This window comes from Mercenaria mercenaria, chromosome 17, assembly GCF_021730395.1.
Source record: "Mercenaria mercenaria strain notata chromosome 17, MADL_Memer_1, whole genome shotgun sequence".
Taxonomy (NCBI): domain Eukaryota; kingdom Metazoa; phylum Mollusca; class Bivalvia; order Venerida; family Veneridae; genus Mercenaria; species Mercenaria mercenaria.
The window spans coordinates 37,636,265-37,654,392 of NC_069377.1; the positions used below are offsets into that span (position 1 = coordinate 37,636,265).

At 34.5% G+C, this 18,128-nt stretch overlaps 1 protein-coding gene across 3 annotated transcripts in view; it reads left to right on the forward strand.

The window, feature by feature from the left end:
- Positions 1-10,545: 10,545 nt before the first annotated feature.
- Positions 10,546-18,128, forward strand: part of LOC123536768 (lactadherin-like) — a 120,096-nt gene continuing 112,513 nt past the window's right edge. For 2 of the 3 annotated variants that reach the window (XM_045320175.2, XM_045320176.2), the window contains exon 1: positions 10,546-10,779. The gene's annotated coding sequence lies outside the window, so the exon portion shown is untranslated. Of the gene's footprint in view, positions 10,780-12,763; positions 12,783-18,128 lie in introns of those variants that run through there. The other variant, XM_053527975.1, reaches the window with a different exon arrangement.

An 18,128-nucleotide genomic window follows, 5' to 3' on the forward strand; every position in this document is an offset into this window, starting at 1 on the left:
TTAGGCACAAATTGTTATCACACGTTGTTGTATAAGACTTATATATACTAACTAGTAATACTACACCAATAACAAATTCTTAGGGCTATCTAACTCTAATGGTAGTCAAATAGGAGTTCAGCAAAAAAGAAGGTAAGGATAGATTTCCCGGAAGCAGAGAGCATGCAAAACAGAGTCATAGAACCATACATTGCAATGTAGGCCCATAACAAAAAGAAACTGTAACGGAAAAATATAGCAGCCGGGTTGCTTAAAAAATTCCAACAACAAGTACATTTTGATTATATGCAAAATAGAAAAATTGGTAAGGGGTAGATAAAAGGGTGGATATTTTAAGGAAAGTGGAAAAAAGCAAGGATGAATATTCAACAGGGGAAGCCATGTTCCAAAAACGCAGTCACCCTACACCACAAACCACAGCAGCGAAAACACCCTTTACGCACGCACGCACGCACGCATGCTCACGTACATACACATACACACAACTTACAGACATAGTCACATACATTGAGCAAACAAACATGCAGGAAAACAACACAGTGGGGCACCGCCCAAGACATACACATACAGGCACACACATACACAAACAGAGCAAACAATCAGTAAAAAACAACACAGTGGGGCACCGCCCAAGACATACACATACAGGCCCACACATACACAAACAGAGCAAACAATCAGTAAAAAACAACACAGTGGGGCACCGCCCAAGACATACACATACAGGCCCACACAAACACAAACAGAGCAAACCATCAGAAAAAAAAACATAGTGGGGGCACACCCCAAGGACGGTAGGCGGCCAAAATTATGGTGGGCACCTAACCTCACTCATATAGCAAAAAGAGATGGGGCGTAAATACAAGGGGGCGTTGATGGAGGGTGCGGGAGAATGAGAGAAAAGAAACACCAACAACAAACAAGACAATATACGTAACATGAAATACGAAACAGACAAAAAAAAAAACAAGTTAAATATAGGGGCACCGCCTTGGAACGGTAAGTTACCTATATAAAAGAGCGAAAATTTATCACCGATTTTATTATCAATATTTTTGAATGATTTAAATCAGTATATGTCAACAAAATTTGAGGGTTTGGCTACAATGTGTACGGCTATTTTTGAGAGAGACTCAATGTTGATGGAACGGAAATGTATATCGGGATTTTTCTGTTGTTTTATGCCGATGACACAGTTTTATTAGCTGAAAATCACAAAGAGTTACATCTTTAAATATTATGTTTGATTATTGTAGATTATGCAAGTTACAAGTTGATTAAGACAAAACCAATGGTGTTTTAAGTAAATCTTAATTGAAATACATTCCAGACTTTCTCTACAATGACAAAAGACTAGAAGTTATTAGGGATTTTTCATACCTTGGTATTCTTTATTTCAACAACAATTTCTCGAAAACCGGAACAGGACCAATGAAAAGGCAAGAACAATTGTTTTTTCAGCCAATTAGGAATCTTTTAATCTCAACCTTCCTATTTCTTTACAGGTACGTTAACTTGATACCATGATTTTGATTGCATCAATGTTTCTGTAGGGGCATCCGTGGCCGAGTGGTTAAGGTCGCTGACTTCAAATCACTTGCCCTCACCGATGTGGGTTCGACCTCACTCGAGGCGTTGAATTCTTCATGTGAGGTAGCCATCCAGCTGGCTTACGGAAGGCCCGTGGTTTAATCCAGGTGCCCGCCCGCTCGTGATGAAATAATGCACGGAGGGGCACCTGAGGTCTTTCTCCACCATCAAAACTGGAATTCGCCATATGACCTATAATTTTTGTGGTAAAGACGTTAAACCCAACAAAAACAAAACAAAAACAATGTTTCTGTGCGGCAGTAATGTTTTGGATCGTGGAATTTTCAAGCTTATAGAGCAATTTCTTTTAAAACATAGTAAAATTTTAAGTTGAAACCATCCACATACATAAGGCGAGTAAAATATTAAAACTGTAACTCTATTGGCCAAACATATGCTTTAGATGCTATAAGGTTTGTAAAATATTATATGGATCTAAATATTTTATACCATAATGTTTGATAACAATATATTCATTTCATCGTGGATATATTCTTGACGGGCTATGTCCGGATACTCTTTTTTTAGTAAAAAAGCTCGAAAATTTTTGCCATTTTAAATAATTTATTAGGAAAAGTTTGCAAGATCAATTTGTACACTATTGGAATAACTCTCAAATAAGCCTTCTTAGAAGTTCGTGCAAAACGTTAGAGCAGATTTACTAGGTACAGTGTTGGCTTTCTTCGCTAATATCCGAGCCATAATAAAGTTCCATTTGCTGGAGTCATTTTATGCTTGATCAGTACTATGTACATTTTACATTTGCTAATATGTTTTATAATTATAAACGCTTTTAAGGTCTACATTTTTTCTGTTAAAACGGTGAAAGTTGAATAACATTTGCATTTTCATTACAGTTAGCCTTTGTGCCATAGTGTCAAGAAGGCAATTCAAGCAGAGACAATAGAATAAATCTGATGACAAATGACCATTTTTCAGCCATTGTGCAAAAGTAGCTTGGTCATCAGTCCATTGTCAGTGGCATGCATAATAAATGACAGTAACCGGCTGACAAACCAATAATGTCAGTTTAACTTTTCTGAAATTCTGAAGGAAGAATTTATTTAAGACAGATTTTGTAAATAAGGAAAATAGTGTTCAAACTGTCAAGTCATTGAATACGATGCAATTTAAAACCACTTTTGACCGCAACTTAAGTCCGTTTAAATTCTTAACATTCCCCTTTTAACAGGCTTGTAAGCCGACTTTAAGCAGACCAATACTGTATCACTATTAGGTTTCAAATGTACATATAAATTATATATCTAGCGGATTTTTATGTTTTATTTATCTCCAGACCAAGGCGGTAATATTGTCATTTTTAAGTTTAAAAGTTCAAATTTTGGTTTAAATTTCAAATATGTCGATGCGTTAAGTTTTCAAGCTCATGCATTATATGTATTGATACTTCGCTCGTTTTTATTCACACATCAAAATTTGAACCGTTGATTTATGGTCAAGATATCATATTGTATCTCTCCTTTATATGAAATATTGTTTTATTCTATTCTTTTTCTTTGGATCTAGTCAATTTTCGATGCAATTCAATATCAAAACAACAGAGCGGAAGGTCAACTTCTTTTCGGCCTCTTGATGTTTGTTTGGCTTAAAAAATACCATATATTTTTTGATATAGTGTACAAATAAATCAACAGAAGGTATGCCCTTTGGACATTAAATGAATCCAATCATTTAAAAGTTTATAAGTTCACAGCAAACAAACAGGTCTTCCAGAAGAGGGATCAGTGTATCAAAGTATGCCTGTCATTTTCTTTTGTCATTAAATGAGTTACGCAATCTTCAAAAACCAGCAACAAAAGTGCAATTATTGATATATCGGCCTTTTTGTTCGTATGATTCTTCTGTAAACATCTGATTGATGCCAAGGGGTTGATTCTTTCCCACGTCATACCAAAGACGTAAAATGGTATTGGTAGCTCACTTTCTTGCCACTCATCATTTAAAGGGCTTGTAAGAGGTAAAATAAACCCAGGTTAGTATGTGTTACAGGATACCTAGTTTGTCTTTGTCGCACAAGAGCTTTTCAGCTCGTGTTGTCTGTTGATTATATGCGAAGTTGAATAAAGCTTACATTTACCTTTACGGATACCTTTACCTTGATGTAGTCATAGAAACCGGATTCAGTTGTCATTGGGGTGTTCTTTTCTTTAACCTGAACCTAACTCTTAAATCTTACATTTCGGACACTTTCCGTTTGATAAATGCATCAAAAGCGCAGCTCTTTCAATCTGTCGCATTACTAGTCGTCATAGTACTATTCGCGTATATGTTCGTTGAAATAACTGTGTTTACACGAGCTTATTTCAAATTTTGTGATTTTTCCTCGCAACAACAAAAAATAAAGATGATGCACTTGTTACTTGACCAGCAACCTTAGTAAATTTTGAAAGCATTTAAGAACTCATTTTCTCTGTCCTCGTCAAAAAGACATGGTTACCTACTGATATTAGCATATTCATTCTGATGTGTTATTTCAGCCATATTTTCTTTTGTTTGATGCTTTTATCCTTCGTTTCTGCACAATTGTTTTGTCCAGGTTCTCCCCTTAGTCGCAATATTTCATAGTCTTATTAAGCAGTGTTTTCTTGTAAGTCAGTTTCATACATTTTTCTCTGCTTCCTTTGCACTTAAACTGATATTTCTTCCCTTAAAATCTGTCCCCATTTCTTTCCAAAAGTTTTCTCATGAACCCATTTTGATAGTCTTTTCTCTCTTTAGTGATCTAGAACACACTTTTTCGTATTTTTGAACTTAGAACTTGTGAATAACTTATTTGACTGATTACGTTGAATATATAAATAAATATATAAATAATGTCTATAATCTTACTATGTATTAAGTATAACCACTTTTAATTTTACTTTTGTCATAATATACTTTAAACAGTACTTTAGATATACATTTGTGTAAACATTATGTAGCCTATTGTACATTGTAATTTTTACGCCAAAACGTTTGTAACGTAACGTCATCTTTTATGACGTCATATATTCATGACGTTGTTTATTTCATATCATATTTGTTTACTTCCTGAAGAAGACTAATAAAAATAGTCGAAACGTTGAATGAAAATGGAGTTAGCTTTGTAATTCTCCTGTACGTTGAATATATAAGAAAGCCCAACTTTGGTCAAAATTAACCTTTGACATACTAGTGTTGTTATTATCTATAGTCCATACATGGACTCAATTAAATTTTATATTAACGTCTGCTGAAGCCGGTGCAACGGGCGTAGGTGTTGCAAATTTTATTACCTCCCATGAGCAGACTCAGTAAAACCCAAGTCTGTCATTATTTTGATTGGTGACTTCCATTATTCCAAGGATCTTTTACTTTGAGGAAGAACATACTTGTTACACATCCGTTGAATTTAATTAAGACCAATTCTATATAAAGACATGCTGAAAGGGACAATGACATAAGCGGCAATTACCTAATTATTTTTCTAGCATCATTGAATTATACACATGTGTCAGATTGCTGCTATCAAGGAAGAAAAGTACTTGCTACTAAACTCATTTAACTACTAAGTAGCATTTTGTTTGACCTGGGAAGAGATATAACACTTAAAACACTGAGCTGCAAGCCTTTTAATCTCGTGATTTCATGGCCGTTAGGTTGCCACAATATAGGAAACCGATTCTGAATACAAAAAGACTGTTTTTAGGCTGGCGAACTTGTTCGTTAGATTATTATTACCACAAATCGAAAGACACTGCTGAGATTGACCACACAAAATAATATTTCATGCGCAAATCAAATAGTTCCGTGCTGTATATCAATTTTACCAAGAATTTGTTTAAAGATTGTTAAACTCACCTGTTTCAATAAATCTATTTTTCAACCATTTTATAATTATGTTTTCTTTTAAAGGAAAAATATTTGAAAGAAAAGAAAGCAGATCTTTATAAAGGCGTTGCTAATTACATATTCAAACTTACTACGCGTTTCGCGTAACGTCACTCTGTTTGTTCATTCACTTTTACTGTTACATGTAGAGACTGTTACATTATGCGTGCAAACAAGTTTATTTTTAGACTGTGGAATAGTCTATTTTAAGCAAAAATAGTGCATTAAGTTCTTAATTAGAGTTTTGTCAACAACTTTATATATAAAATATATATACGATAATATATACAGTCAAACCTGTGTTAGAGACCACCTCTAAACAGAGAGCACCTGGCTCTAAAGACCACATGTTTTGTTTCCCATTTTAACATTTACAGTGTATTTTAACCTGTGAATAAAGACCACCTTCCAATAAAGACCACATTTTGGCTCTCCTAAGGGTGGTCTTTATAGGTTTGACTGTATATACGAATCTAAAATAGAAACATCAAAATAAATAGTGAAAATACCGAAGTTGCTTTAAAAAGTTATGGACTTTTCCCCATGCATAATCTAGTGTTAGATTTCCAAAGATTATTTAGGTTTTTCCGTGTTCTATTTTAGTCTATACGCGACTCATAATAAAAGCCATTCCGCACATACGTTTCTTCTAACTTTCTGTGCTAAGAAGATGTATATATGTTTATAGGAAGTTGTTACTTTGTCATTCAATTCACCATATTTTACTAGAACTTGATAAATAGTTGTAAGTCTTTTCAACCTGATTAATGTTTATACATTACTTTGGGGATGGCATATCGAAGTATAGATGTTGTGTGTGTAACTTATATATTTTCTCTGATTTTATAAATGTCCCTACATTTATTTTTTCGGCGTGCGCCGTCTAAGAACCACTTTGTGACCTGGACTGAACCATGCCTCGTGACTTAAGTTTGCAAATCAGATTACTTGATAACGCATTATAGATAATTTATCAAAATGAAAATTTTATGCAACCCTATGAGTGATTGGACGACATTGTCTATTTTTTTCACTCTGCTGATTGCGCAACGCTGAGTAAAAGGTCAGACAAAGCTTTATCCTTAATGACGCGGTGTACAGTTCTCTCAGTATATTTAGCATGAATATTGATATATCTAAAAAAGATAAGTAAGTTTAATAAATATAATAAAAATCTGTTCAAATACCAAGAGATATCAATTTACAGAGACAGCTGAATACGGTCTCACTTGATAAGGCTGTGATTAGCCGTTCGATTAAAGTCTTCTAGGTATAGAAGTGTCTTCCAGACCACTGCTGTCGAAGAAAAAAAGAAACAAAATTGTACCCCTACGAAACCTTTCTGAAAAATTAAGAGAGAACCAATTGTTAAAGTATCGTGTTTTGTTTTGCTATTTGCAAAATGTTAGATAGATGATAGAATAACACAAAATTTATTATATGAAAACCTCATAAGCTTCATGTCTTATTACAATTCGCAGACCATCTTTTTTTTTAAAGATATTTCTTGTTAAAAGTAAATTGGCATTATAAAAATCGCGAATAAAAGCAGTGAGCTTCTTAACATACATATTTTAGCGTTGACTTAAATCAGTGTCAAAATGTGCAATATCGTTATCAAAATTCAAAAATTAAAGTCAAGAGTTTATACATAAACGAAGACTTAATTTGGCAACGTAGGGTAATTGTTGTCACAGAGTTTATACAAAAACGGAGACTTAATTGGCAAAGTAGGGTAATTGTTTTCCATTCTTTACCTTTTCGTTTTTAGTTCCTCTGTTTCTAGTTATTGTTCTTTATAATACCTCATTTTCGTTTGCAATGTTCCTACCCAGTAGGAAGTCTTGTATTGCTCTGCAATACTTCTCTCGTTTGTACCCCTTACAACTTACACATTGTAAGCAGTTCCATTGTCCTTTGCAGTGGTCTTTTGGACAGTTTTCTAAACATGTGATTGCTTCTCGGTATATTAATATGATCTTTTTTTTCTACAAACAATTACTTATTTATATGCAAGTCTATATTAAAGTCAATGACTCAACTTGGTTTTAAGAGTTGTTTTTGGAACCATGGCGGGGGACAAGCATAAGGATACAAACGCAGCATAAACGGTTTAAATTTACCAATGTGTTTGCCACAGACGGTTACAAAACGGTGCCCGATTGTGTTCCGTGTCTTTGTTGTCTATAAGTTTTACTTCGTCTGTATTTTGTCAGTTTATGTTCTGTTTGTCTCACTAATTGTGTTATCCCAAATGAAGCAAACACTATGAGTTTTTCACCAGCTATAGTCTGTAATATCCTAACACTACCTTTCTCAAATTAATTAAGATCATTCCTCTCAACAGTACCCTATGCTCGCCTTTAATAGTTTGATACGGAAAACCCATAATATTTCAGTTTTTGCAAACAGGTAACAGTTATTAAGTGTTTCGTGATAGCCAGCCTTTCTGTACTTTCAGTACTTTGATTTAATAATCTACATCATTATTTTGTATATCTTATTTTTACCAGAACCATTGTGTTTTAAACAAATCAAGAATTAATCTAATAATGTATCTGTATTGTTAAATCTATATTAAAAAAGATCTATCTCTTTGTTATGATACACAGCGAGATACTGTCAAGTGAAACGGTCATGGTGATCCGATTTGTTTTTGTACAATGTTTAGAGTGCATGCTCTCAAAGCTGGTTATAAAATCTCCCAGCAGGCCATCCTTGATGTTTCAGGATTTTGTTCAGCTATTGTCTGAATATGCGTGGGGTTATACTTATAGAAAGTATTAGGGCATTACTGGCTGATGGGCGCCATTAGATGGGAATGTCAAGATGGTTACTATTAAGCTTGTAAAATAGTAACTCTTGTAACATATCATTATGTGGTTTTAATGAAAGTGCCGACAATGTCTTTAATTGTGTTCCCATATGGTCTACGCAGGTTCGTGAAATGTGCGTGTTTCAAACCTTATGTATTGTCTTTCTTTCCAGAACGCTATTACAAAGTGCTTATAAAATAAGTTTCTTCTATTATACAAACATTTAATCGCATTGCACCTTAACTGCATGTATTACCATAATATGTTATATATTTGTTATACAATGACGAGAAATAAATTCATATAAAGATATGACTTACTATTAAATAAAATTAAAATGGTAATAGCTGTTTGCTTCAGTGTTTATGGCCGAAATATCTTTCACCCAGTTGGCACCAGACGCAATGAAAATTTTAATAAATCTGGTACACATGACTGAAAGAAAGGTCTTATATGAAAAGCAAATACAATTCCTAATTATTTCATGTTTTGTCATAGTTATAACAAAATTTTATATATTTCGTACTTTTTCCCGAGTGATAAAAGTTTTTGATTTTGATATTTTTCACTCAAAATAATTCAATAATTCATAAAAAGATTATTACTTGAAGTTTGCAACAATTGTGCTTTGATTGCAATGACATGTCATCATTGTAGAGCTAGTATAACATGTAGAACGGATTTAGATTTTAAAAGAAAAATGCAATTTTTTAATTCAATATTATGATTTCAATTAAGGTGACATTGTATGTAAACGCGCCTCATGTTAAAGAATGCATTTGGCCTCGTATTAAATTTGTACTCAATCCGGCCTCAGTTCGGATTTGCCTAAAATTACGGGCACAAAAGATGCTTTTTTTCTTATGCAGAATAACTGTACAAAAATGTTATTTGACTTAAGGAGACAATGTATCCAGGGCAAACAGATATGTATTTAGTGCAGTCATGCACTCAAAAATTCTTTAGCTCTGCGTCACAATCGGTTTATCACCAAAAAAGAAGACTTAGGGAAAATATTTTATCGAATACTTCGTGTTAGATATACGGTTATTGTTAGATACATGTAGCGTAAAATTGATAAAAAATACATTTACTATTTATTAAAGTATTTGAAATGTCTGATACTATGAGATCAGAGGCGACAAATTTAATCATTTCTGGTATTAAATGGTATCAATTGGGGTTTCAGATAAATGCTGTTCGCGAAAGATAAATTTTGCACTTAAGCTGACTTTATGCACGATCTGACGAGCTTTATGCATTTTCTGTTTTTCCATTGTTAAATGAACAGATATGCTTATTTATCTGTTTACAAAAATTCCTTTCGAGCACATGAAGGTTATTAGGTTCAACAAACACCTTTTCGCCGGGCGGATCTTCATTTACTTCAGACAAAACTATAATTTTCTGCAAAAGTTTAGGATGCGTGAAATTGATGGCATTTTCATAGAAGAGCACTTTTAACAAAAGTCCTGTAATTAAATCTAAAATGAGCACTTTTCATAAAAGTACTGTAATTAAATCTAAGTATATACAATTTACAATCTGCTAGTCCTTCTTTGGGCGGAATTCGGCACTGTCAACCGTTTTGGAAATAATGAAATTAATGTAGTCCGTGGATAATAAATACCACAAATAGTTCCAGAATTCCTTCATCAATGGTGATCATATAAATATTTTATATACAAAATAACTGCTTTAAAAACTTTGCGAAAAAAGGATAGCATACCAAAGGTCATTTTAGCAAACTACGTTTGTTTGTTGTTTTTTTTTATAGAAAAGTGTGAGAAAGTTCCATTAAACAGGTGATCTTGAGAAAAAATAAGCGAGTCTAAGATCGTAATAAAAGTACGATGGCTTAAGGGTAACATGCAACATGAACCGTAATATTATTGGTGTAAGTATACCATTCATTACTGGCAAAACAAATGAATTATAACGCACATGTCAAACAATCAAACTCAGCATGTCAACGACACGTCTCGAGCTTTCTGTACCCGGGAGGTATTTTTGAACTTAAGGTCAGGGGACTGAACCTGAGGTCACGGGACTGGACGGGCTGTCGTACAAGGCCAGAACGCTAAAAGGCTGTATGATTTATCACACACCATGATAATTTATATAGATACTATCATTTTCAATCATTGGAGGATACTAAAATAATAAAATGCTTCAATTGAACGGTAAATGATACTTGATGTCGAAACGGTTAAGTATAACATCTAACCAGCGAAGCGCAGAAAATTGAAGCTTTCCTGTATATTTTTCGGATGGTAGATTTACGTATACCGATCTACCTTTAATGTTTCGCATATGTTTTTCGTTATTGATTTTTAGTGATAATCGTATAATTGTAATTAAAAACTGAATCGGTCTTTGACTAGGACATGTGTGAAATTGCTTAAAGATGTGAATTTCAAGTTCCAAATGATTCAGGACTTTCGTTTTTTCGGTCACAGAGCTTCTGGATTATATCTTTTCAGTATACGACAACCTACTTAAGGTACGTCAAGGTTTTTAGAAAAAAATTATATCAACTTACATTTGTTAAATGAATGGTATATTTAAGAGTAAAAGAGTATCATCCTCCCGAGGACATGGAAGATTTGATAAACGGCTATTGATAAGCAGATCGTTGAACCCGGAAGTCACGCGTTCGAGTTCCCGGACAGGCACGGCCATGACCATGGTTAAGGATTATCGTTCTTGTTTCCCGTGAAACAGACTTGTACTGCCATAATAAACCTCAGTAAACAAGCCTTCGTTCAAGTGAACTATCGGTTTAATATTTTCGTCGCCACATTACAGATACATGCCAACTTAGAGTAAGTTTCCGATTGCAGTTAATTGTTGATTGTGACACACTGACAAGTTGCACACTCTTATAATATAAGGTAACAGAATGTTGTTTAACATACTGAGCGTAATTTAAATAATCTATATGAAATAAGCGAAATATAATTTGATCTTGCATGTAAAACAAAGAAATTTTATTTTCATTTCATTTCGATATTTTTATCAAATTTTACCAATTTTGACCACACAGATATTTTTCAGTGTGAAATTACTAGAAACATTTTTCTGCTATGCTTCTGCTATGCTTCAATAAGTCATTCATGAGCATGTAGATCTTACAAAATGCAAGCTTCGAACACAAATTTACTGTCTCTTATATGGGTCTCTAGCGTTCAAACCCCCGCCATACACTCATTTACTCACATGCGAATAAGGTCAATTTGATAACCAGCTTAAGTTGGTTGCTTTTTGCTGCTGTAAGTGCCAATTGGGTTTTGATTGAGGAATTTTTGATAAAATTCACAACCAATTTCAGTTTACTACATTCTATAGGTAAGCGTTTCGCTTTGCGGTACTTGAAACATTTGAAGTAAACATTAAAATAAATTAAATTCTGAGAATTATCGCCGACCCCCTTCAGTTTGTTTATGTCTATAGCACACGCTGCGCACAACAGATAGAGGTGTGTGTTAACCTGTGCGTCTGTATTATTGTAATTCAATTGATGTCTGTTACTAAACAATTATAAACATTATTTGGAATCCAAAACAGCGACCGATTCCACTTTCAATTTTCTATTAGTATACGATGCAGTATATAATGAAACAGTTGGAAACTAATGTATGTATACATGTTTGATAACGAGACTGTAGGTGGGAGAGATAGAAATGGAAGGAAATCGTTGTCAAGTGGTGTGAAAGGGATAAGGTTTATGTGTGAAGGGCATAAAGTTTGGAGGAAAACTGTTCCATCGCCATAAAATACATTAAGGACAGAAATACAGTCAGTCGTTATTTCGCTGTGTTTTCTTCTTCTTGAAATATAAACGAAGAGAAACTTTAAGAAGTACAAAAACACTTCAGTTAAATGCAGAGCACACTGTTTCCAGCCCCCACCCCCACTAAAATTTAGAATTATTCGACAGAGACCAAAACTGATTCCTGAGGATCATGTTTTTGGAAGCCCCCGCGAAAGATATGTCCACCTTTACAAATGAGGAGAGTCACAGTGGTATTCCTAAGAGAAAAAGTCAGAAAGACAATGTCACAAACATTTAAGACAATGACTCCGCGTAAACGAATCAAATGCCAACAACTGGTAGTATGTGAATGTAAATCCATTTTTAAACATACTCTAGAAGATAAATGAGATTTTCACCCTGTTTTTCAATTTTGTCCTAGTTTAAATATGTCAATTTTAGCAAACAAATACCTCAACCTATATTGTCAAAGGGAAACCGAAGACGCATTCTGAAGCTAAAGTTTGAATAAGACCCATGGTGTTTTGTTGATATCTAATATATACCTGAAACATGATATACGGGGTGGAGTAGAATAAATAATTTGAATTAATCTTAAATGATATCAGAAAGATGGGGTTGTTTTGAAAAATTTCACTGTCTGAATAAATACCGAATTAAAACAAGAACATTTCGACTTAGTTTGAGCAAACTTTCACACGGCCGCTATATTTTAGGCCGAGGCAAATAAGGTATCTTTATTGTTTTTTTGTCTGTCTAATTTCAAGCGCATGGTACTTATATAAATAAGTTTTTCACTAAATGAATATTCTGTAATTTGGATAATTTATGTAGAATGTGTGACATAGATTTCAGTATTTTAATAATTATATTATTACAGTGTAAGAAAATGACAGTGATATATTTGGTTTGTAATATTTGTAAACAACGCTTGACCTAATATCGCTATAAAATTTTCTGGTTCAAGAAGAATTCACCAATTTCTGACAGAAACTTTTTCGACTCGACCGCCTACGTCTATTCTATTTGCGCCTTGTTCAATTACTTGCCACCGACGTCTATTCTATTTGTGCCTTGTTCAATTACTTGCCACCGACGTCTATTCTATTTGTGCCTTGTTCAGTTACTTGCCACCGACGTCTATTCTATTTGTGTCTTATTCAGTTACCAAACACGACGTCGATTCTATTTGCCTTTTGTTAGGTACCATTCGCCGACGTCAATTCAATTTATTCTTATTCAGTTACCGACCGCTTCCGACATTTATTCTATTTGCCCTTTGTTAGTTACTATTCGCCGACGTCAATTCAATATTCGCGTCTTATTCAGTTACCGACCGCTTCCGACGTCTATTCTATTTGCCCTTTGTTAGTTACCATTCGCCGACGTCAATTCAATATTCGCGACTTATTCAGTTACCGACCGCTTCCGAGGTCTATTATATTTGCCCTTTGTTAGTTACCATTCGCCGACGTCAATTCAATATTCGCGTCTTATTCAGTTACCGACCGCTTCCGATGTCTATTCTATTTGCCCTTTGTTAGTTACCATTCGCCGACGTCAATTCAATATTCGCGTCTTATTCAGTTACCGACCGCTTCCGAGGTCTATTCTATTTGCCTTTTGTTAGTTACTATTCGCCGACGTCAATTCAATTCGCGTCTTATTCAGTTACCGACCGCTGCCGTCTTCTATTCTATTTGCAACTTGTTCAGTTACCAACACCTAATATTGATTCTATTTTTCGGTTTTGATAAGTTTGAAATCAATATGCCATTAATTTTGTTTACATTTGCTATTAATGACAATATATTGCTATTTTAATTTTATTTAAGTGTGATTGTCGACTGGGTTGGCTGGCTTCATTTATTTGGATTTGTTCGCTATGATGTCATTGTAGCCTTTTTCAAATGGCTTTGATTGAATTTTTTAAAAGTATTTTGGTTGCTATTTTTCATTTAAGTGTCTTGGTTCTAGACTTGGCTTTATTCTTTTCAGTGTCTTAGTCCCATTTCTTTTGAAATGGCCTGGGTAGTTTTCATTTATTTCTTTATCTGTTTCTGTTTTCATTTACGTGTGTGTCTGTCTTCGGCGCATCGAAAATTATACTTTGCTCAACCAGAAAATTTCAAGAATAAGTTGACCGACTTTTACTTAATATGATTTTGTACAAATGTGATTCGATGTGTACACATTTTATTTGTGTCTGTATTCATTTTATATGTGTATTAAAACCAAACAAATTCTCAATTTCTTAAAGATATTTATTTAATTAAACCTTCTATTTTTTTCTCAATAAATTCCTTTATGCGTGGGCATGAGAAAAATGAATACTTGAGTAAAACGTAATTGTTAAAATACATACGGTACAATTAATTCAATTTGATAATCCTATTTAAGATATTGATTTAGGGCGTTCCTGGTTATAGTGATCTAAAATCATCATATGAGCCGTGCCATGAGAAAACCAACATAGTGGGTTTGCGACCAGCATGGATCCAGACCAGCCTGCGCATCCGCGCAGTCTGGTCAGGCTCCATGCTGTTCGCTTTTAAAGCCTATTGGAATTGGAGAAACTGTTAGCGAACAGCATGGATCCTGACCAGACTGCGCGGATGCGCAGGCTGGTCTGGATCCATGCTGGTCGCAAACCCACTATGTTGGTTTTCCCATGGCACGGCTCATATACACTGTTTTGATCTCTTTATTGACATAAAGAATTGAATGCATAGCTTATTATGACATTTTTATTTATGGAGCGACCTTGGAGGTAATATTAGACAATCTGGATTAAACTGTTTATGTTTTTTTTGAGCGAGAAGACAGCGATAATCAAACGATTTTCGTAGCAGACGACTATTTCTTGATATAACGTACTCATATATCACGGATCTTACATCTTTGTCTGGGCCAGATCAGGAATATTGTCTCCTTTACTGCTTGCTTCCATCTAAGATGTGCTGACATATCTAGCCCACTTTATTCCATTTACGACCCACCCCCAACTTCTACATCACGCGGAGAAATTACCAATAGAAGACTTATATGAAATTAAAATAGGACTGTGATATAGTTTCAGATGTTTTGTGATAGTAAAAATGCTTTGAAAACTATTAAATTGCGGCCAGAACGCGTGTGATGCTCGCGAGTGTAGCATTTCAGCATTTTCGTGTCTCTCATATTCATTGATATGTTTAAGAACCTGATGATATTGTGACATAATAATGTCGAAGGTACTTTGTCATTCATTGTATTTGTTAAGCCTTCGTTATTACTCATTTTATTCATGTTTGAATCAAATAACTTGCCAGCATTTCTTTGATACTTATTGGTGACCGGCATTTTAGGCAGCAACTAAGGGTATAAATCAAACGTTGTCGCCTTAATTCAGTGAAAGAGGGGACGAAGTGGACCAGTGGTAACACGCAAAGCGTGACGGTATTACTGATATAAAAAGCAAAATTCAAAAGGAATGGCGTTAACGTGACAAGACTTCTCCGAGTTGCTCCCGCATTTCATGAACCTGAACAATACTGTATATTCATTTGTATAAGCTTTTTACAAGTTTCATGATAGAACAGCGTTAACGCATGTCTGTTTGTGCTGTAACAGCTGCAGAATCCCCCATAGTACGCTAGTAACCTCGCCTTACCAGACTCGAGCACCAACCAGTCCCTCGGGATTCTATAAATATTACTCCACGGATTGCATGCGTAACACCTACATTCTCGCCTTACCAGGCTCGGGCACCAACCAGTCCCTCGGGATTCTGTAAACTTTACACCACGAAAAGCATGCGTAACACCTACATTCATAACTTGTAAGCTGAGGTGGTTTACAATATACTATAATATACCTGTGGAAATTGAACCTATCTGAGCCGGATCCGCGGAAAGTGGAAACCCATTCAAACTAAAAAAAAACAAACAAAAAAAGAAACGTTGCATTGAATACGTTTACTCTATTAACGACGTTTTCCTCTTTGCCATGGTTTACAGATAAGGAAAAATGAACCAAAGACTTTCTTTTCATTTCTAAGGTCTGGTTTATTTTTATTAAAAAAAGAATGACAATTTAACAGTTACAGCTATAGGTAAGAAAATAAACAAAGAATATTCGTAGTTTACCTTTCACAACACCATTCTGACATTATCATGCAACCATGGGCTCATTCACAAACGTGACAGACGAGAACGTCGGATAGAATTTCTAGCTAATGGGTCTCCGTAGGTACAAGATTACGTAGATAAGTTTGTACTGGTTAAAAAAAAACTTTATACAGTCTATTTATTATAGTGGCTGTTATCTTCAGATATAACTAAAATGTAGATCTACCTTATTTCGTATTTATGGAATAATTTTTGTTAATACATAGAAAGTAAATAAAACGCGTCTTTGCATTTAATGGATCGCGTTCACATTTTAGGCATTTTCCACATACTTTCTTTCAAATGTCAACATACTATTCAGAAAATTGCACTTGATTGAACGTATAAATACAACACAGATTTTTTTCGCTTATAGTCCGGGCAACAAATTACGATATTTTAGTGCATATTTCAATTCTTCACAGGCACAGAATGATCTTTTCCCACGCCAAAATATATGCAAAATGTTTAGATATTGCATTTCCTTCGACATTTGAACAAATACATGGAAGTATGTACGGATGTTCAAGTGGTAAACTTTTTGTATGTTCCGACGAGTAAAACATCTATGTCCGACAGTACAAAACGAAATGTTGGGGTAACATAAAGCTGGAATAAGTTTTTTTTTCTTGCCTACTTGTTATTAATAAAAGAAAGCATTTATCAAATTTAAATCAATGAAATACGTTGTATGTTTAAATATTTCAATCCCTTCTAAACCACAGGAAAGGTCTCAAAGGCTTTACTTTAACAATTCCTTCCACCTGATTTAATAAACATAAATGTTGTCTAAAGTGTGATACAATCTATAAGTAGATTTTTTTTTGTGGCCAAAGCAGCTTAAACTTGGGATTTAAGCTTACTCTAGAATGCCAAAGCGCCACGTATTACTGACACCTTTCAATTGCCAATTGCTTCGACAATTCAGAACAGAAGCTAAATATTTGTATATTTTTTTTCCAGTGCTCCTTAAATCAAGAAGCGTCTCAATAGTTCAAAATAGAATGAAGAATTCGCTGTTTTCCTAAAAATTTATGAGCCTAGAACCCTCCCCCCCCCCGTCCCCCCATCCCCAACCCCTCCTCAACCCATACGCAATCATAAATAGATTCGTAGTTAAGAATGGTCTAACAGAATTAAGTCAGTTTTTCAATTGCTCGAAATATTAATGAAATGAGCCGTGCCATGAGAAAACCAACATAGTGGGTGTGCGACCAGCATGGATCCAGACCAGCCTGTGCATCCGCGCAGTCTGGTCAGGCTCCATGCTGTTCGCTTTTAAAGCATATTGGAATTGGAGAAACTGTTAGCGAACAGCATGGATCCTGACCAGACCAGACCACAATGTTGATTTTCTCATGGCACGGCTCAAATGTTTATTTATTTTCAGTTATTGTCATTTTTTATTGCTAAACATTGGAGAAGTCCCCCAATCCTCGCTGTAAGCAATGTCTTCATTGTTTTACATAGAAGAAAAAATCCATACATTTTATCCATTGCTAGACAGAAACCAACCCCTAAAATATTGTCTTCACAGTTCAAAATAGACTTGTGTGAGTCTTTAAGAGTCCTTCAAACAAAATCTCTACTACAAAATTCTCTTTAATAACACTTTTTTTGAATAAACTACAATATCCCTTATCTCTGAACTCTAACTGTCTGTAGTGAAAATGGTTTTCTGAGAAAATATCAGTGTCAGTATGAAGAAAAATTAACAATATTACAGATTATTTGATCTCAACAGACTTTGTCAGTCTAAGTTCAAAAAGAAGTAGATTTTATTCCGTTTCCGGAACGATTAAGAATCCACACCCTATAAAAGTCTTCAAAGTTCTGTAGCAAAGATAAAAAGCCTCCCCCCTCCCCCACAACAAGGCCTTAAAAGTTCAGAATAGAAGGCAGAATAATTTTGATATTTCTTCAATATCT